The sequence below is a fragment of the Dasypus novemcinctus genome, chromosome 1, assembly GCF_030445035.2.
Source record: "Dasypus novemcinctus isolate mDasNov1 chromosome 1, mDasNov1.1.hap2, whole genome shotgun sequence".
Classification (NCBI taxonomy): domain Eukaryota; kingdom Metazoa; phylum Chordata; class Mammalia; order Cingulata; family Dasypodidae; genus Dasypus; species Dasypus novemcinctus.
The window spans coordinates 108,054,552-108,076,775 of NC_080673.1; the positions used below are offsets into that span (position 1 = coordinate 108,054,552).

Below are 22,224 nucleotides of genomic sequence, written 5' to 3' on the forward strand. Positions count from 1 at the left end.
ACAACGGGCATAAACCTCAATAAAGGTTGATGACTACAATCTTTTTTTAATTCATCACATCTTTACCTTTATTTTCTTCCAATCCAATTTATTAGTAGCAGTATTCCAGAAGTTTACATTTTCCAATTTTTTTTAATCACTGTTAAGATCATCTTTAAGTCCTCGTCTTTAAGAGCACTCTTTATTTCCATGCATGTAGGAAAAAAGAGTACATAAATCAGAGAAACAAGGCAGCCTCAGTACCTGTTTTCTCATGCAATTTGGTCACTTCAGAGCACAAACAGCTAGCCTGGGGAGGGATCTCTGCATGGGGTGGGCCATCTCATATGTGAAGCCTATTCACATGGGTCCCTGAGTACTCACTCGTACCTGTAAGTCAGCCAAAGAAGCAAATGTCCATGTTTTCTCAAAGGAAAAATCAGATAAAAATAATTATATCCAAAATAAAATCAGTTGGAGGAAATATATAGGAAACTAGCCCTGCGGGGCTCAAAGTAAAAAATTCACCTATAAAAATAAAATACTACAGCTTGTACATAATCAAATTGGACAGATATATAGTCATTGTTTTACAGGAAAAATAACTTTTGAAAATCATATTTACTAAATCTGTTTCTCTTTTTAGAGAACTAATTCACCTCAAACACCACACAATGTTTTTTTCAGTTGAAGCACTAGTTATTTAATAAAAAAGTTGCATAACATTTAACATAAGACAAAAGACAAGGACATGCAACAACATAAATCTCCCCTTTCAAAATAGTATTTTCAGCATTTTCAATATTATTGTAAAGTTAAGTCTCTCAGAGCATTCTTAAAAATGCATTCTTACTTATTTCTGATAGGCACCTATTTGTTTTTGTGAGAGACAAAGTTAATAAGCCAAACTATGTCACTTATTAAGAAACTCTTTCCCCAGAAATTATATTCTTTCCTTCCAATACTACTGCCTATACAGCATCTTTTGTGTAAACACTAGTAATTTTGTCTGTGTTACAAAAGTCTGCATTTAAAATGTAGTAAATGAAGGACAGATGTTTAAAACATAGGGTCTACAATGAAGTTGTAAACACAGCACAGTAAATTCTGTGATTCAATTTAGTGTGTTTATGCAACAGGGGTATTTACACAGCTGTAAAAGCACCAAAAATTACTGTCCCTATGCCAATATTAATTCAAAATCAATATTAATTAGAAACAGCATAGGTACAATCATATCAAAGTATACAAAGGGTTGATTAAGTGTTTATGCTTTGGACTAGAAATGATTCATACAAACATATCAAAAATCAATTTCTCTTGGATTAATAACACTGTAACCTACTGAAATAGTTATTCACGATTTACTCACCTGTTATCTTGGACAAATTACTGCCTCATATTCTCATTCTGCCTAAAATACGAAACTTTTCTATTCAATTAACACCTTTGTCTGGCAGATCTAAGGTTCTAGGCATATTTGTATATACACAGACTTTAGTCTCTTGGTTCTTTAATTGTCTAACATATTCAGGAGTATAGTTACTCAAACCTTTTCATGGAACTCTGCATTTAACATAATGCATGAAGAACAAACAGTGGGGATCTTTTTCCTTTTCAAATGGCTGTTTAATTTGCTAAAACACATGGTGGCATCTCCCTTCTCTGGCTTCCTCTCTCAGCCTCTGTCAGTTTCTCTCCATCCTTCTGTGTTCCCTTGATTTCAGCTTTTGGCTTCCAGGACTTTCTCTCTCAGCTTCTGGGGATTTGTCTGTGTGTCTCTCTCCATATTCATCCCATGTATAAGAGGATTAAGTCCCACACTGGGCTATGCCTTACTGAAGTAATCTAATCAAAAGGCCCTTAACTACAATAGGTTGACATGCACAGGAATGGATTAACTCTAAGGACATGATTTCCTGGGGTCCATCCTGCATTAAACTGTCACAGTGACTAATGAACACTATAGTTATCCAAAAGGGACATCTCAGAAAGAGGAATCTGCACATAAAATTCATGACCAAAGAGCACATTCCACTTTTCCTATTTATCTATGAAATATTTCCATCAATACAGTAAGTAAAATACATGAAACAAACAAACAACCAAAAGCTAGATGCCAGCATTATCCAGTCTTCCCTTCTTCAGTAACAAATCTGGGTATATTTCAGGGAAGTAATATACCCAGATTAAAAACAAAAAATAAAATACAGTGTGGCCATTTAATTAAGAGTTGGCCAATGAAATGTAACCAGAAGTGGGGTTTCTTTAAATACTTCTAAGGAGGTACTTGGCCTGGAAGGGTGCTCATGTGCTCTCTCCTCACTCCCATCTCTCTTCCGGATGTCTAGAAACTGGGTATGACAGTTGGAGCTACTGCAGCCAACACAGACCATAATATATCTTTGAAGATGGAAGCTACACGCAAATCTGGAAAAGAAGAAAGATAGGAAAACACTGGGTTCCTGGTGGCTGTGGGACTGCCACACCATCCCAGTAATGCCTAAGTCTGGACATCTTTATGTAAAAGAAAAATTAACTTCTATTTTATTTTACCATTATTTCTAGTCTCTGTTACTTGCATCCAAATGCAATCCCTAAATGATAGAATATATATATCCAGAATATGAAAAACTGAGCACACATACTATGCCCCAAAGTCTGATGAAGGTGACTGTAAGTAACGCTTTCTAGTGAAAGAGAAACTATTACCCGCTTTGATCTATATGGACACCCAAACCTACTTTGGAAGAAAGTGTGTGTGGTATGGGTGGGGAAAAAGAAAGGGAGAAGGAGAGAAGAATGGAGAAGACAGAAAGGGAAAGAGAGAGAAAAAAGAAGTGAAAGGAGGAGAGGAAGAAGGAGAGAGACAGATTTATGGACTTATGTTGCTTCAGGGAATGAAGATATAACAGAAATGCAAAGTTTCCAAAAGCAAATTTTCAGGGAGGAACCAGACCTCTAGGGAGAATTCTTCCAAAAAAGGAAGGAAAGAGACGTGGCAAGTTAGGCTTGGCAGTAAGATTAAAAAAAAAAAAAAAAAAAAAAAATTCAGAGAGTGATGCTTCTGGTTATGACTTGATAAATGGGAATATAACCCTCACTGATCCATCGACCTTGGTGACATGTAGAGAAAAGAGGTAAAACTGGAAAACTTAACCCCATAAAACCTGTAATATTTAAGGGCTGAAGAAAACATGTCCTCAAAACATGAGGAAATAACAATAGTAAGGTAACTATTCTCTTTCTCAGGGTGCAAGCATGAAAGAAGGTTGGTAGATTCTGGACAAGATGGCACATCCTAGAGTCTGGAAAATACAGAATAACTTTGGAGAATTGGGAAAGATCAGTGGTCAGGGACAAATGACCATTATCAACTGTGGTGGCAAAAAATGAACTACAACACAGTAATAAAGCAATAGTCACGAAAAGCAGCAGCACCTCCGAACTAAAGGGACCCTGCTCAGCTGAGGGTAGGCAGAGCACTGACGGGGTAGAGGGCTGGAGAACCAACAACAGCCTGAAGTCACGTTGGAAGCAGCAGTCAAGAGCAAGGGCCAGAGTGTTGGCTCAGAGGCAGCCTGACCTCTCTGTGAACAAATGTGGAAACCCCTTGAGGATTCGCAGAAATACTGTAGGAAGGAAGAAACCCGAAAAGGGTTTCCAAGTTTTGTATCTGAACACCTGAAGTTAATGAGCTAGAGAAATTTGAATATACTAGTGACCAAAAGCTAGACGGCATACACAAACAGGGAAAACAATATCATAAGGAGAAAATCATGGCAGGATAAGAAATCAAAACAAGTGATAAAATTGCTGGATATTAGAGCCAGCAGGCAAAAAGACATATTAGGTATAAACTGTGCAAATATTCAAAGTTATAAGCATCAACAGAGAAAACAAGATGCAGACTCTGATTAAAAAAAAAAAAAGAAAAAGAAAACTAGCTTGAAACATGAAAGGCTTTTGAAGAAAGTGGGAAAATCCTTTCTTCTAAATTTTTTTTTTTTGCTTTTGTATTGTGAAATATTTAATACACGTACATATTCAATAACAGTATTCTTAATGACCACCCATGCACACAGTACCCAAGCCATCTGGGTCCATGCCTGAATCTAAGCCTCTTGTGGCAAAACATTAAATTTTGTTCTCACCAATCCATTCTTCTTCTTTATTATTTGATCACATACGAATGCATTCATTAAAATATGTTACTCAGTTGTGCCTCTGATCAAAGTTTGTATAACTGGAGTCATGTTGTGTGCACTTTTTGTGACTTGCTTTATTCATTCAAAATTATGTTTTGGGGATTCATACTGGTTCATGAGTATAGCCAGGTTCATTCTTTTACTACCATGTTACTATTCCACTGTGTACAGATATTCCTCAACTTATCCATTCTGATGTTACCGGCCATTTAAGTTGTTTACAGATTTTATTTTGTTTTCTTTATTTCTGTTTTGCTATCATACACAAGCCTACTATAAAAAGTCTAGTACCTATCTCCTGAGGCATAGGAATGAGAATTTCTGACTGCAGTAGCAGTTTGGACTCATGGCTCACCAGGACTCACAGCGAACACGTTTGGGTGGTCAAGTCTGTCACAGATATAGGCGTCATCAAAGTGGAAGCCCAGAGCACACCATTATAAACAGAGAGAGAGAGGGGGGAGTGGGATAAGGGGAAAGGAAACTAATCTGATAAGTTCATTCCATTCAAATTTTTATGGCTTTTTACATAGCGTATATAACTCTACACAGCCATGCTGTCATCACATTACCCCATATACTATGAGAAAGATATTCAATAGTTTATTTAACCTGGCCTGTATTCCTTGAAAAACTCTTTATTGATATACAACCCAACTTTTGAAAATCTGTAGGAAAATATAACTGTTATACTATGGACTGATTCAGAATTTTTATGTGATAATTCAGTGGTTCTCAAATTAGATTCCCACATAACTCCACAAGCTCAACAGAGGTGCTCTGATACTCTTTGTTAAATTTTTCTCTCATTTCTCAGAAACAGCTAAATTAAATTTACAAAATTTTCTCAATATTCAAATAACACTCTCATAATTTTTTAAAAAAATGATTTGTACCTGCTACTCACCACTTCAGCTAGAGTCTGGTATAGGTTAATACATAATTATACATTCACTTTACATTTTTATATATTGTAATTAAACTCATCAAGTTTAAGAACTACGTAGGTAAGGTCAAAAAACACTTGGTTGTTCAGGCTAGGACTTTCACTCCACCCTTACTAGATTTTAATTTTTCCATCTATAAAAGTTACATACTTGTTTCAAAACAATTGGGGAAACAAAAGGTCGAAAGAAACACTGGGTATGAAAATGCTTACAAGGTATAAAAAATTTTATAAACAGGAGTTCTAACTTAGGACAACCTTATATCTTAAGAATATGGGGCTAGAACGGTCATGGAAAATCAACAAAAAATTTTGTAATGGTCATTTAATCCATAGTATTTATTTCTTCCACCATGTCTTTTTTCAAATCATGTCATGTTTGTTAACTAAATTAAATTTTTTTGTTTGAATGTAATTTCCTGCCCCCATTTAATTTCTAATAAAGTTCCTGAAAAGCAGAGGAGCCAAAGGTTAAAAAAAAACAAAACTACAAGCTTCATAACTCATCTCTAAGCAAGCTAAACAAATCTATTTTTATAAAGATGTGACCTAAATATTCACAGCATCACAGTGTTATATTACAACTAAGGATAAAGTCTATTAGCTTCTAACTGAATCAAGAGGTATAGAGATTACAAATGAAGACTTAACCTACTTCAAACACATTCCAGAGGGTAAACAGCAAATATTTATTTGAAAAAAACATATTTCTAATTATTTGTTATCTCTTCGTATAAAGAAATCCTGACAGATTTACAACGGTGAGTAAAAAATATGGAATGAAATTTGTGTACTAAATTATGTTTTCCTGTTTGTGCATATCAGTAGAGTCTTGTCTTCCTTATAGGAAAGGGAGCTATTGCTCACTGGTTTGAATATTGATTAGGTTTGGAAGCCTTCTCAACTACTGTGTTACTTATCAAACTTTTAGAGATATATAGGGGTAGGAAAGTGAAATTACCTATCTCAAGAGAGTCAAGGGAAGCAGACGTGGCTCAAGCGACCAGGCTCCCGTCTACCACAAGGGAGACCTCAGGTTCAATTTGAGCTGACGGCCCGCGCCATGGACAGCTGACAGCCCACTGGCGCAAGATGACGCTACAAAGGGTGACATAGAAGAGAGATAGTGAGAGGTGCAGCAGACCAGAGAGATGAAGTGGTTCAAGCGACTGAGTGCCTCTCTCCCACACTGGAGGTCCCGGAATCAGTTCGTGGTTCCTCCTAAAAAAAGAGAAAAGAATAGAAGAAAAGACAAGCAGACATAGAAGAACACACAGCAAATGGACACAGATTGCAGACAGCAAACACAAACAACAAGGGGGGGGAATAAAGTCAATTAAAAAAATAAGAGAGTCAAGATAACTTGCATCTATGGTCAATTGGTTTTTGACAAGGCTGTCAAGTCCATTCAACTGGTCTCATACAAAAATTAACTCAAATTGGATCAAGGATCTCAATATAACATTGAGGGCCATAAAACTCCTGTAAGAAAAAGTAGGGAAGCATCTTTTTAAGATCTCTGGTAGGTGTTGGTTTCTTACATATTACACCCAAAGCACAAGCAATGAAAGACAAAGTAGAGGCCTCCTCATAATTAAATATTCTTGTACTTCAAAGGACTTTGTCAAGAAAATGAAAAGTCAGCCTAGTCAAAGGGAGAAAATAATTCAGGAACCACATACCCAGTAGGGGCTTAGTACCCAGTATATATTAAAAAATCCTACAACTCAACAAAAAAAAGACAACCAACCCTATTAAAAAGTGGGCAAAAGACAAGACACTTTTCTAGAGAGGAAATACAAATAACTTAAAAGCACATGAAAAGATGCCAAATATCATTAGCTATTTGGGAAATGCAATCAAAACCAAAATGACCACTATTTAACATCTACTAGAATGACTACTATTAAAAACAACAACAAAAACAAAAAGCTTTGAGTGTTGGAGAGGATGTGGAGAAATAGGAACAATTATTCACTGTTGGTGGGAATGTAAAATGGTCTTGCCACTGTGGAAGACAGTTTGGCAGTTCCTCAGGAAACTAAGTATAGAATTGCCATATGATCCAGCAATCCCACTACTAGATATATACTCAGAAGAACTGAAAACAGAGATTCAACAGCTACACTTTGATGTTCAAAGTGGCATTATTTATAATTGCCAAGAGATAGAAACAACCCAAGCATCCATCAACCTATGAATGGATAAATAAAATGTGGCATATACATACAATGGAATATTACTCAGCTGTAAGAAGAAGCATTGATGCATGCAAAAACATGGATGAACCTTGAGGACATTATACTGAGAAATAAGTCAGACACGAAGGACAAATATTGTATGACTTCACTAATATAAACTAATTACAATGAGTAAAATCATGGACTTAAAATCTACACTACAGGTTACCAGGACATAGGATGAGAGTAGAGAATGGCGGTGGGGGGGGGGGGCGGGGAGGAAGCTTAATTTGTGCAGAATTTTAATAAGGTTGATTGTGTTTGGAAATGGCTAGCTACAAAAACAGCACATTACTACATTACAATGAGTGCAATTAACAGCTCTAAATTGTGTTTGTGATTGTGGTTGAAAGGGGAAGTTTAGGGTCATGTATGTCACTAGAAGGAAACCTAGACACTGAAACATGGGACTGTATACCATAGTGAACCCTGCTGTAGATGATGAATGTGGCGAGAAGTACAAATGGAAGACTGCTCTTCCATGAACTAAAGCAAACGTCAGTATTACAAGGTGTTAATTGGGTGGTATTTTGGAAAAAAATACATCTAATGCAAACTATGGACTATAGTTAATAGTAATATTTGAATATTCTTTCATCAATTGTAATGAAGGTACCATACCAATGCTAAGTGTCAATAATTGGGAGGTAGAAGAAGTCATTTTCTCTATTTGGAGCAATGAAAATGTTTTAAATTTCATTGTGGTGATGAATACACAACTCTGTGATTATACTGAGAGCCCGAGATGGTACACTTTGGATGGACTGTACGGTGTGTGAATAAAACTGTTTAAAAAAAAAGACATCTACTATAGTGTAAAGTTTTTAGAGTCAGAAAGTACTAGGTTCCAACCCTATTCCCTTTCCAACTGTCTCATCTTCGGAATGATTATTTAACCTCTCTGAAAGCCATTTATAATAATCTTTAAAACAGGGATAATAATAACCAACTCACATAATAACTGTAAGGGTTAAATGAAATGATCATCACATATACAAATGCCCAGAGTAGGTTTTGACCAAGTTAGCATTAATTAATAAAACAGGAGAGTAGATGACTTGAGGGGAAACTGTGAAAGACACTAATAGAACTTCAATATTTTATCACAAGTTCATTTTACTTCCAGGCTTTTAATATTTCAGTTAAAAATGTAAAAATTTTCCTTCAAATTGTTCAAAAAGATTTTCTGAAATAATTGGATGACAGATGAAAAGGAGAAAATAAAGTTGATGTTAAAAAAATCAACTGGGGAAACGGACTTTGGCCCAGTGGTTAGGGCGTCCGTCTACCACATGGGAGGTCCGCGGTTCAAGCCCCGGGCCTCCTTGACCCATGTGGAGCTGGCCCATGCGCAGTGCTGATGCGCGCAAGGAGTGCCGTGCTACACAGGGGTGTCCCCCGCGTAGGGGAGCCCCACGTGCAAGGAGTGCACCCATAAGGAGAGCCGCCCAGCGCGAAGGAGGGAGCAGCCTGCCAAGGAATGGCGCCGCCCACACTTCCCGTGCCGCTGACGACAACAGAAGCGGACAAAGAAACAAGACGCAGCAAAAAGACACAGAAAACAGACAACCGGGGGAGGGGAGGGGAATTAAATAAATAAAAAAAAATAAATCTTTAAAAAAAAAAAAATCAACTGGGTATGATAGATAATTTTCTGAGATGCAACACTGATTTATGAACAAGACTGAAAAAACAATATGGAAAGAAATGAGGGAGAGGAAGAGGAGTGAAGGGGAAGGGGAGAGGTGAAGGAAGAAAAGGGTGAGAGAAAAGAGAGGAGAAATTGGAAAGAGCATTGCTGAGCATGTGCAACCCCAGCCTGGGTCTCAGGTCAACCGGTTTGTTAAACAGCCCAATGCAGACAGAGGAGCAGCCTTGTAAGTGTGAGAATAGAAGGGCAATGTACACTTGGCCATCTCCGTGTAGTACATGACATTAACAGTTTTTGTAAACCCATGTTAATCTGAGGTATGCTTTATGACTCTAAAAGGATCAGTTAATGCCATTGGCAAAATGAGGCTAATAAGAAGAAATACGTATTATCAAAGATAATATTTTATTAAAATCTAAACAAAATGAAAAATTGATTCTCTTTGCAAATTAAAAAATTGAAATCATGTTAGCATAAATATCACATTTCCACTCTGCTGGACAGAACATGCAGTATAAGAAGAGATCGTCGCATTGACCACAAAGCCAGCTTCCCATGTTAAGAACACATGCTTTCAGCAGATATATTTTAAACTAACATTGTACTTTGGAAGTTGCACCAATCTATTTTAGGGTCCAACAGCAGAAGAAAAAAAACCATTCTAAATAATTCTTTCTCTAGTTCTACCAACAAGAATTTACAAGAATTGTAAGTGAAGAATTAATGAATAACGCAAAGACTACATGCATTGTATGTTGGCTAATTTAAAACAAATAAACAAAAAAATTACACATTCAAAAACCCGTGAATTAGTTTAGTAGAACAGTATGTCATGGGTCATCATGCTTTCTTTCTCTATTATTGCTAAGTTCAATTTGCCAACAAGACGCTGACAACAAACACAGAAATAAATTTCAAGGATAAAAAGCTAAACTTCTACTGGGCATAATGATATATTTATTTACTGATGAAGTTAAAGTGGTATAGAGCTGAAGTATAAAATAGAGCTTATTAAATGACATGAATTTTACATTGAGAAATAGCAAATGTTTACCTGGGGAATTAGTATATAGAATCATTATATGTGTATGTTCCATCCACACACTGTGCAATTATAATCATCTTTATATTAAAGCAGAAAATTTTAAAACTATGATTAAAAAATAGAGGAACAATGTGAATAAGCTAGTTAGAATTTTTAAGCTTAATCAGTATAGCTACTGATGCATAATTTTTCAAGTTATAATACAAAAAAAATGTGCATAATAACTAAAAGATATAATTTACTTTCAAGCATTCCAGGGCAGGGCTATAATTGTTACAATTAATTGTAGTTTAATTCTTACCAAAGACACATCAATGTACCAACAAAGGGCAGAGTGACCCAAGGGGAAAAAGAACCCACATTACCTGTAGGCAAAATTGTTTGCCTTGAGTAAAATAGAAAAAAAACAATTTCATGGTGGCAAAATATATACCAAAAAAATAAGATAAAAAAAGATGCTATTTTATAAACTTTTACATATGGATTTTCCCACACATGTATAAACACAAACCATATTTATGAAGTATGTCCATTCAAATAGATTAAGCTATGCTCTTTTATATAATGACAGGCATAAATGTATATGACATCTATGGTATCTGTGTATAAGTGCATATACGTGTAAGTGTTCATAACATTATATATGGTACTATGACATGATAGTGTGTATATACCATTTTCTAATGACACCAAAATATCCATAATTTCTTTTCCTGCTTCAAAAACCAGAGCTTGATACCACAGCAACAAGCTCAGCTCTCTTAACAAAGTAGCTTAAAACAGAGAAACAGCAAAGGCTGCCAATTAGACTCATTTGTCCCCTGAATGAGACTTACAGTTGAAGAAACAGGGACCCAGATGAAAGTCACTCTCTGCTGACCTGACAACTCCTTGCCAATTTTCCCAATGCCATGAGTAGACATGTGAGGAAGGGAATGGTACCGTGTGTTAAACAAATGAGGGAGAACCAAAGTACAACTTGGCAGGAATGGGAAAAAAATGATAAAACCAATGTGGGAGGGAATACTAAAATCTGAGAAAATCAAAATAATTTTTTAACTCTTTCAAAACTGATTATAAATACGGGATCTTTTTTTCCTTATCTTGAGATTCTGCTATATTCAGTACTAATTCCAAATAATAAAAGGCTCCTCCTATCACTGATTGCAGTGATTTGCTTATGTGGTTTGAAAGTCACTGCCCCTGAGATCACCTTGTTGCAGAAGGTCCGGGATGGGATGGTTTTTGCCATACTGACCCCTAGAGACCTACATCTATTATTACTACTTATGGCAGAAAGCATAATTTCTATTTATCAATTGCATCCTTAAAAGATAGACTCTGGCCAGATCTGATTTCGAGTCACAGCCCTGCCACTAATTAGCTATGTAAGGTTGATCAAGTTAGTTTACTTTTGGGAGTCTCAGTTTCCTTATCCTGTAATGGAAATAAAGATAACTTGCTCAAAAGTCTATTACAAGGATTAAATGAAAGCATACATTTAAAGCTCTTGGTAGAATGCTATATCTATATAGAGAGATATATACATAACACACATACATATACCTTCAAAAAGATATCCTTGATAAATCATAGCTATCATTAATAATGCATAATTTCTCATTCACACAAAATCATATTCTCATTAGGTCTGCTCTATCTTAAGTAATATAGAAAACCTCTTCTCTACAGCAATTGCATGGAGCATGCCCAGTACAAACCAACACCACCACCATAACATTTTAAATCTCCTTTAACAAGAAACATGAACCACAGAGATAAAATTTTAAATGCAATATTGACTGAGGGGGAGCACACATTTTAAATTTTCACCACAGGAATATAAGAAAACAGTGACTTCACAAAAAAAAAAAAGGGTGAAAAGAGAATATTCAATAAGGAATATTGAAGTTCTTGGGTAATAGATTCCTCATGAATCATAGCATTAACAGTTAAATAAACCAAACCATAAATGTAGAAAAATACTTTCCCCATTTCTGGATATGAGAGCTTTTCAAGTTTCAAAGCAGAAAATATTCATTAGCTTTAAGAATAAAGATATTTTAAACATACTTATGCACAGAAAATACAAACAAAATTTAAAATTACAAGCTTGTGACAACTGTTGCAAGAGAACTTTAAAGAATTAAAATCCTCTAATTTTAAAAAAAGAACTTTCTAAACCAGTAAGAAAAATGTATCCTCTAATGAATAAGTATATAAACAGATTACTGATAAAAAATAAGATGCTAATAACTAATAATCCCCTCACCCAGAATGAAGTTCACTAGTAATGAAGAAACATAAAATTAAATAATATATCATGTTCCACCATGTTATGACCCAAGATTTAAAAATCATAAATCTCTTTGCAGGCAAAAGATGGGTAATAGAATATATTAGAAAAGAAAGGTATCAATGCAATGAAAAATTATCACTAAAAGGTAAATAAGACTTTTTCTTTGGAGAGGTAGATGGAGAAAAGAGCTCTGATTTTGATATACGTGAGGAAGGAAAAGGAAGCTATAGAAATCACAGGCTGAGACTGAGAACAACCTTCAGCTATTTGCTCAAAGAGATTTTCATCCTTAAATGTGCAAGTATTTGTTACCAAGGGCTTTAATATTAATAAGAATGGAAAGAGTAAAAAGGACAGAATTACTTTGGGCATGTTAGAGAAAGGAATAGAGGATCAAGGACTTACTAGATGGCATGTACAAAACAAAGCTTGTTTTGCCCTCTCTGCCCCTAAATTATGTATATATTTTTAAGAATACTAGGCTAAAATAACAATAATCTGGAAACGCACATATTATTTGATTTTTGTTTTAATCAAAGTTCTCTGCGACAAATAATTATCTTAAAAACAAAATTATAAACCAAAATATAACCATACATTCACTATTAGAATCTCTCAGATACAATCAAAGCGCAAAATTTGTTTCTGTAGTTTCAGTCTTTTCCAAGCTGCTTCAGGATACTCTGACATATTCTAATGAAAGAAAAATGGTTGTGGGGCATAAATCTGATTGTAATACTTAATGGAATGGGGGAAATTGGGAAAGCCATAAAGAATATCTGTCACTAGAAAAAATTGATATTTTAAATATGGTTATGAGTAGAAAGTACTCCACCTTAGCTGAGGGCAATAATTATCAGCATTAACTTTCAGGAATCATGAAATAATGTAAAGGAATCTGTATCAGTCAGCTAAAAGCATGCTGATGCAAAATACCAGAAATCCGTTGTTTTTTATAAAGGATATTTATTTGGGGTAGGAGCTTACAGATAACAGGCCATAAAGCATAAGTTACTTCCCTAAACAAAGTCTATTTTCATGTGTTGGAGCAAGATGGCTGCTGATGTCTGCCAAGGTTCAGGCTTCCTGCATTCTTCTGGACTCAGCTCCTCTTTTTCTCCACAAAGTCAGCTGTAGACTATGAGGCAAACAGCTCTGTCTCTCTCCCTGGGGCTCCAGCTTCCATAAAACTCCAACATCAAAACTCCAATATTAAAAGCCCTTAACTCTGTCCTTTGCTATGCCTTTTACCTGTGAGTCCCCACCCTTTGATGTGCCCTATTGGCACAAGAGGTTTACATAATTACTTACTCAAGTAAACCTATGAATCCAATATAATCTAATATGCCCAGAGGAAAAGATCAGTTTACAGTTTACAAAATAATCCAATATTTATTTTTGGAATTCATCAATAATATCAAATTGCTACAGAATCTAATACAATAAAAAATGCAGAGATATGACAACTTAAGCTCTAAATGCAAATATATAGAATGAATGAGGGCAATTAGAATCAGGCAGGAAAGCGTCAGTGATAAAGTACTAGACTTATTATTACGTTTCTTTTTATAATCTAAATCTTAACTAGCTACTTTGAAAGCTGAAATTTAGCAAGCTGTGTTACCTTGTTGTGCCACATTTGCCCATCTATAAAACGAAGAGTTGAAGTAGAAAAACTTTAAGGTTCCATTTCCATATTCATTTATTCTTCTCTCAGGTTATAAGAATCCAATGCCATTCATAGTTATCAAAACACTTTGGCAAGCTAAACTGCTAACAATAATAAAATTTTGTTGTTCTGGTAAAATCCTTTATCCATCATTCAAAATGACATATTTCTCTGATCTCTTCTAGTTTTGCTTGGTTTTTGTTTGTTTTTATATAATATCTTAATACTTATGCAAGCCTGGGGTTCTCTCATTACTGGCTGATGGGAAACAAATACATTTCTGTGTCTATGACCATAGTTTTAAATTCTAAGCCATTATAATATTTGATGTGTCAGTAAGAGTTATAAAATAGATGCCTTCAATTCTTTGGTAGAGGTACCTTCCTCATATCTATTTTACTACAGGACAGTTATGTAGAAAAATATATCTCAATAGAAATTCCAAATTAAATTATGGCCCATTCCTAGCAAATTAAAAGGTTACTGATTTTTCCTATGAAAATACCAATCTTGTTTTCATTCCTAAGACAGCTACATTTCAAGGTTAAACAAACAAGAGAGTCATATTCAATGTCTGGAAGAGGATTTTATAAAGTTTAAAAAGTAGTAGAAACTGCTGGTAGAGTACATTAAAAAGTGAAAATAACCAAAATTTTAAAAATTATAAATTACCCTAAATTGTGCATGAAGCTTGACATTTGTTTCTGATATACAAAATACTTTATATACAAAGTAAGTACTTTAAATCAATGGGTAAACAAAGCACAAAGACAAAATAAATTTTACTTTTATTGAGTATCAGAGCTAAAAGCAGCAGCTGTTATTTCTTAACTACTCTTTTTAAACACTGACTTCCTTTTCTTTCAACATTTCTATTTTGAAAAGCAAATTCTTCTGACCAAAATGGACAATTACCTTTAAGGTTTTAGAATTTTTAAGTTATGAATTTCTATTATTATTTAAATCCCTAATTATCACTACAACAGTAAATAAAATTAGAAAATATGCCTTCATCAGTAATATTTAGAAACAATTCCACTCTGTGGAAAATTGGTATGGAACTATTCTCTCATGAAATCTCTCTGGGCCTTTTGGAAGGGATAGCATTGTCTATAATTTTCTGGGGCATCTCTGAATTTATCACAGCATTCCACCTGGGAGCAGAAACTAGCTGATTTTGTTGATGAATTTCATCAAATGGATTAAACAAACATTTATGGACTATATATTGTGGACTGTATTTGCTACCCTACTAAAGTTTTGAACTTCTCTTACCCAAATGGGTTTATGAGTTCAATAAGTATCGATTTTCATGGTTAAACACATATACACACACAAACACCCATGACTGTGATTGGTACTAGAAAGAGACATAAAACATATTTTAAAGAAGTATTGCTACTGCCTCTGAAGTATTTGCCATCTAAACAAATGGGTTATAAAGTAGAGTATGGGTTTAAAATAAATATGATAACGTTCAAGTTTACTTCAAATTCTTAAGCACCTTGTGTATCTGAGGAATTGAATATTATAGGAAAGAATAAATTTTAAAATCTGGCCACAGGCAGCTTATAGTCTAATGTGGAAAAGGAAGCATGAAATACTAGATACATTATCAAATGTTGTAAAGTGCTATGACCAGGTGGGCTCCTGAGAAGGGTGTCTCCATTGGATTGAAAGATAAAGGCTGAAAAGAAGGGTTTCAAGAGAAAGCAACAAAAATAATTCCAGGGAAGAGTAAAACAGCACGGACTGTTTTGAGAAACACAAGATGTCGAATACTGCCCACGCATAAAACAGAGGGAGGAGGGAATATTCTAATGGCTAGGTAAGAGAGATGGAAAACAGCCCAGATGTTATAGGAGAAAATAAATACAGAATAAATTAGCAACTAAAGAGATGAGATTTATCACTACCTCTAAGGATAGTGCAGCAGATGGACCAGTAGAAACAGATGAGTACTGGAGGCAGTGAGACTAAACAGGAAGTTCATATTAACATTTCAAGCTAAACTCATTTATCTTTTACCAGTAGATATTTAATACATAATACAAGGATCCCATTATCTGTTTATAACATGCTTGCATAAAAAATGTTTATAACTTGAAAAATAACAAATATTTACAATAAAAGGATATTTAATAAAGCCGAAAATAACAATGGAATGGTATTTCAAAACTCAAAACACTCAGTCTTCAACCAAAATAAATCTTAATTTTGGACGTTATCAACCAATATCACAATTATATATTGCTTCTCTTGAATAAAGAGACAATTTTTTTTAGAATTTTTTTTGTGGCATTGATTTTACTTGCCCCTTGTTTTTGCCCAAAATTTCCACAGGGCACTTCAGAAAAAAACTATCAGAAGGAATAAAAATAAAATCAGTGAAAAGCAATATCATGTAAGCACTTCTACTACACCTAAAGTAAACAAAATGTATTAAATAAAGAACTGATATTATATAGTGTTGATCATGAGATATTACCCAAAAGCATTAGCAAAGAAATATGTATTGATGACTTTAGGAAGTCAAGTTCTTTCATTGGGAAGTACCCATTAATAAACCTATAATATATATATTCAACTATAATTGCATTTTCAAAATAAACACATTGCTATCAAAAAACTCTAAACCAAATCCTTTAACTGGTAGAAAAATTTGAAAAAGTACACCTAAAAGTTTGATTCAGAGGACAAAACAAAAATTAAGGATCAATTACATTAACCTTACAGCATTTCTGTTAATAAAATTGATGCTGAAGATTTTGCATGATTTAAAAATTACATACACATTCCACAAAAGTGATGCTATACAATTATTGGACTTACTTAAAATTACTTACTTTCAATTTACAATTATTTGACCTGCTGTTTTGGACGTTGTTCATCCCAGTTTTGAATGAGCTGGTTCCTGCATATTACTCTAACGCAAAATCTGTGACAGAATATTAGCTTTTTCTTACATCTCTTGGCCTATAGTTTAAACTCTCTAGCAACTTTAGTGCCTTTTTTTTAATCTTAAAGACACAGTACATAAAGTTCTGTGAAACTATATGATCACCATCTATAACCTAAATTTAAAATTTAAAATATTAAGCCTTTAGTTCCACAATTTATAAAAAGAAACCTTTCACCATGCCAGTAGATAAGTTTCCTCTGCTAAATGCCACCCCTCCAGTGACACAACATAATTATTTTCCAAGTTATGTATATTAAGCATCAACATATAAGTTTATAACTTTCATGTGTGTTCTAAATCTGAATTACATATAAAACAATTTCTTTCCTGCTTCCCTCAGCACCATTACTTTTAATGATAATCTGGGACATGAAATACAATGATGATAAATGAATCTACTACCGCACCCAAAGCACTCAGAGAGACCTGATAGAAAGTGCTTTGTGTGATGAAAGGGAAAGAAAACTATTAATGTGTAACAAGAGATATTAATTTTTTTATAATTAGCAGGTACTCACATTTTGTAAATACACAATCTAGCAAGTAACTTGGAAAAGCAGAGAATTTTTCTGAAGTGCCTAAATGTTTTTGCACCTGGATTAAGAAGATTGCTCTTCTCATCACTATGATTCTCTCTATTCCCAAAGGTAGTAATTATTCTAATTTAGTACACTGTCAAATGGACACATGGCTTTCTTTTAAAAAGACCCCATGTCACCCACATTCACAGCTTCCGCATTTTGACACTGTCTACTATGCCTTCATATATTTATCTAAATTTTTCCCCTACATTCCATTTCCAGAAATCATAGTACGATAAACTCTAATATCGTTTTAATAATGATACAAAGTAAATAGGAGCGTACCAATTGAAAGTCTTCAAGTTTGAGTGAATGAAGATGGAAACTTACTGATAGAACTCAACATGATATTGGTGTTCAAGATCCGTTCCCACTATCCACATCATTTAAGGGTATTGCAAATGTACACAGCATTCTTAACAGCAGTACACAAAGCTGCACTCCCAACAAACAGCAGGCAACCCCCTTCCCTTACTAGCTTTAACATGCCATACTTACTAACAAGCCTCTACTTACTATGCAAAGCCACCAACAGAGAGAGGGAGTTTATGAGTAAAAGCGAGACTGAACTGGCTAATTACTCACCTTCTCACTTAAGGCAGGCTTGCTTGTTTAATTTTTTGCTTCCTCTCTTTTCATAGCTCAGCGCCAAATAGTTATGATTCAGCAGAAGTTTGAACCTGATAGTTAAAAAAGAAAAAATGGGAAATTAAAGTTCCCTCCACTGCAGTCTCTCTTTCCTTGCCCTCTGTGTGCATGTTTCTCTCCAGTTTTCTCTCTACAAGGCAGCTACGTAGTGGTCTATAAATATTGACCCTGACACTTGCTCGGTGCTTTACTTGCTCATGGCACAGGTCTGTGTTACTGAACACCGTGGTATTACTCCAGCGAAGTCCTCAGCTGCTCAGACAAAGCTGTGGATTGGCTCACTACCCAGCAACCCTGTGCCTGCCTGGAAATACCATTTTGCTGCCAGCTTTACAGATACTATGGGCCTTTCCGGTGGCCCAAATCAGACACAGAGGGGCAATTATGAGGTTTGTCTGAAGAAATCTTTCCCAAGCAGGTGGAAAAAGGGGGGAGGGGCTGAGTAGAATGGGAGACAAGAAAGGAAATACTGCCTTTGTTTTGGCTGTACAATATAATCCCAAACCTTTTATAAAAGTCATACCTAAAAGCTATTCAATTGAATTTTATTAAACTTAATTACCATATAATATGAATGTCCAAAAGATGTAGTTAAGCAATTTTTTAATTTTTAATATTGCTCCTCATTGAAAAAAGGTGCCATGACTACCCACAAAGAAATGTTTTGACATTAAGTTCACTTACAGAATGACAGGAATGCATTGGAAAGTGTAATTAATAAGTCTAAATTGTGCATTTGATGAAAGATGCAAAAATGAAATCTGAAAATTATGGATCAACATATTATACATTCACTACTCCTAGTTTTTCAGGTGTACCTATTTCATCAATAATGACAATTTTATTTATTTTACGTTAATTCCTAATATTAGGATAAAATACATGTGACAGCACTATACAGAGTTTGCAACTGATAAGAACAAGACCAGCAGAATCTATATAAACCATCCAATGTCCATACTAAAGAATGATCTTCAGAAAATAAAACAAGCCCATATTTACTATCCCTTTGGCTAAGGTTAATTGCTTATCTGCTTCATTGAATTTTTCTCTCTTGATTAAACCAAGGGAACAAAACTTTATATATAATTTGGTCAATCACTCATTTTACAGAGGAGAAAGTTGACCCTTAGGTTAGTTGACTTGCCTGTAGTCACAGGACAAGTTGCCAGCAGAGCAGGGTCCTGGGTTCCTTCTATTAGATAAATAGTTTGCAAACTCATTTTTAGCTTCAAAAATCCTAGGTTCATTTAAAATCTTACTGAAAACCTTACAGGCAAGTGAAAAAATTACAGCCAGAATAAAAACTAGTATAAAATAAAAACAGCCTTACAGTTGGATTTGACTCAAAAAAAGATAGGCACATGAATAACTTCCGAACTACTGATATTCACTTTTTCTAGCTGTGGTGGTTTGAAGCTATACGTACTCCAGAAAACCACATCCTTAATCTATTTCTGTGAGTGTAGGACTTTTAATCCATTCCTGTAAGTAACACTTTTCCATGTGATTATTTCAGTCAAGATGTGTCCCACTTCAATCAGGATGGGTCTTAAGTGCTAAAAGGTGAATCATTTACAAGGGAATGAAATTCAGACAGAGAAAGACAAAGCCAAGAAACCAAGAAGCTCAAATAGAACACAAATGGGAAGGAAGAGACCAGCTGATGCTACCATGTGCCTTACCAGGTGACAGAGGAACAAGGATCACCAGCAGTCAGCCCTAGAATACTATAGTCTGTGAGGAGAAAACACTGTCTTGATGATGCTTTAATTTGGCCTCAAAATCATAAGCAAATAAATTCCAACTGTCTAAACCAAACCATTTCATGGTGTTTGCTTGAGCAGCTAGGAAACTAAAACACATCTTTCATTCATTCATTAATATTTGTCCAGAAACTTAACTTATTGCGGGAGAGGTATATAACTAGGTGCTGAGGAAGCAAAGACAAAACAAAGTCCCTTCTCTCAAAGACCTTACAATCCAGTTCCAGAAAAAAAGAGCTAATTAAAAAACATTGTTCTAAATATGGTAATGGAGACCAGGGACAGCCATCTGCGCCAATGTAAAGAGGGATGTAACAAGTAATTCCTCAATCAAGTCTTCTGAATCCTAAAGAATGAATAGAAGCTAGTGAGGCAAAGAAGAGGATAAACAGCACAAGGAGCCATGAAAATCTTGATATACATATACATATAGCACGTCAAGTAGTCTTACGTCACTGGAACATGGCATATGTGACACTGAGTGGTAAAAGTAAATAAGACAAGGAGGAGGCAGGTGATGAAGGGTTTGTATGCCAGGTTAACAAATTTAAGTTTTACAGAGTAAGCTAGAAGTCCTCAAATATTTTTGTTAATGGACCCTCAAAGGAATTTTGAAGAACTATGTAACCACTCAATCGTTACCAAGATGTCATCTACAGTTTTTCAACTGTGGTAAGATATATACTTGCAAAGAATTAATTTCCAGCATATTGTAAATATTGGCATTCAGATATTTGAATCTTCTGGCTGTTCATATGCTGGTTGAGCCCTAAATCTCAGCAGAGTTGCAGTCAATACCTACTCTCCAATTCATTGGACGCACCCAGGACAGCCAACTAAAGGATGATGATGCACAACGCCCATCTGAAAAAACAGTATATACAACTGCAATCAAGAAAGTTCCATCCATCTGCCTCATGGGATCTAAGCCACCTATTGATCAGAAACAGTGGGCATCACCATCCCTAAATCCTCAAGACTGAGGAACAAACAAACGTAAGGGGGGGAATGCAACTATGGACTAAAGTAGACATATTATTATTCTAGTAATGGAAGAACTTGTAACACTGATATAAAGACAGTGGTTACCACAGGTTCTGATGGGAGGGAGAGGGAAAAACTGGTGTAACATTGGGCATTTTCGGGAATTTGGAATTGTTCTGCATGATATTGCAATGATGGATATAAGCCATTATATATTCAGTCAAAATCTATAAAATTTGCGGTGCGAAGTGTAAACTATAGACCATGTTAGTAGCAATGTTTCAGTATGTGTTCATCAATTATAACAAATGTACCACACTAATGAAAGATGTCATTAATGGGGGAAAGTGTGGGACAGGGAGGGGCTGAGGTATATTTTCAATGTCACATTTATGTAATCTAAAGCTCTTCTAAAAATAAAGGAAAAAAGTTTAAAAATAAAATCTGCTACATAGGCTATTTGGAATGTACTCAACACAATCTAAATCTAGAGCAATTTAATACAATTATCCACTTAAATTGTAAATACACTCTTAGCAACTGAAATTTTTACATTTTTATTTTATTTCCATCTCACTTCTTCAAATAATTTTTATCTAATAGATTTTTATAATTAAAAGGTTTTAATTGCTTACCCTTTAGCCCTTCTCTGCAAAAAAAATTAATTGTAATTTTAAAATTATTAAAATCTGTTATGACCATAGATTCCAAGTATTCAAAAATTTATTCTAGATTGAATTATTATAGTTACTAATAGTACACATCAAATTATAATATATTTGTAATATATGTTATACATATATATTTAAATATAAGAAATCTATTTTACAAACATATACAGTATATATTATTGCATTATGTATTATGTCATAGATTTGTTTAGATATTCTTGTAAATAATTATTGAAGTAAAAGAATATTGAAAATGCATCTGTTAGTAAGTTGCATGGGGTTTTTCTACCTTGATTAATTGATGTATCTGAAGAATACTATCATTGCTAGACCACAAGGATTTGGTATTTATTGCCTTTCAGTTTTTATCTTCATAATTGTAAATGACAGGGAAACCTGTATACATAAATAAGCAGATCATGATCAAAGGAGAAATGTCTCACAACTTTTTTAATTCCTTCTGAATTATACACTAGGAAAACACATTATAATATTTAAATCAAATTATTAATCCTCTAACAGTTGACAGTTCATCTAAGTTCTCCTTCAATTTTATTTAAAGCAAAGTCTTGGAA

At 34.6% G+C, this 22,224-nt stretch overlaps 1 protein-coding gene across 7 annotated transcripts in view; it reads right to left on the reverse strand.

The window, feature by feature from the left end:
* The window catches only part of BMPR1B (bone morphogenetic protein receptor type 1B), a 437,941-nt gene that overhangs the window by 149,634 nt on the left and 266,083 nt on the right, over positions 1-22,224 (reverse strand). For 6 of the 7 annotated variants that reach the window (XM_023582890.3, XM_023582891.3, XM_023582892.3 and 3 more), the window contains one exon: positions 18,166-18,260. The gene's annotated coding sequence lies outside the window, so the exon portion shown is untranslated. Of the gene's footprint in view, positions 1-18,165; positions 18,649-22,224 lie in introns of those variants that run through there. The other variant, XM_071215538.1, reaches the window with a different exon arrangement.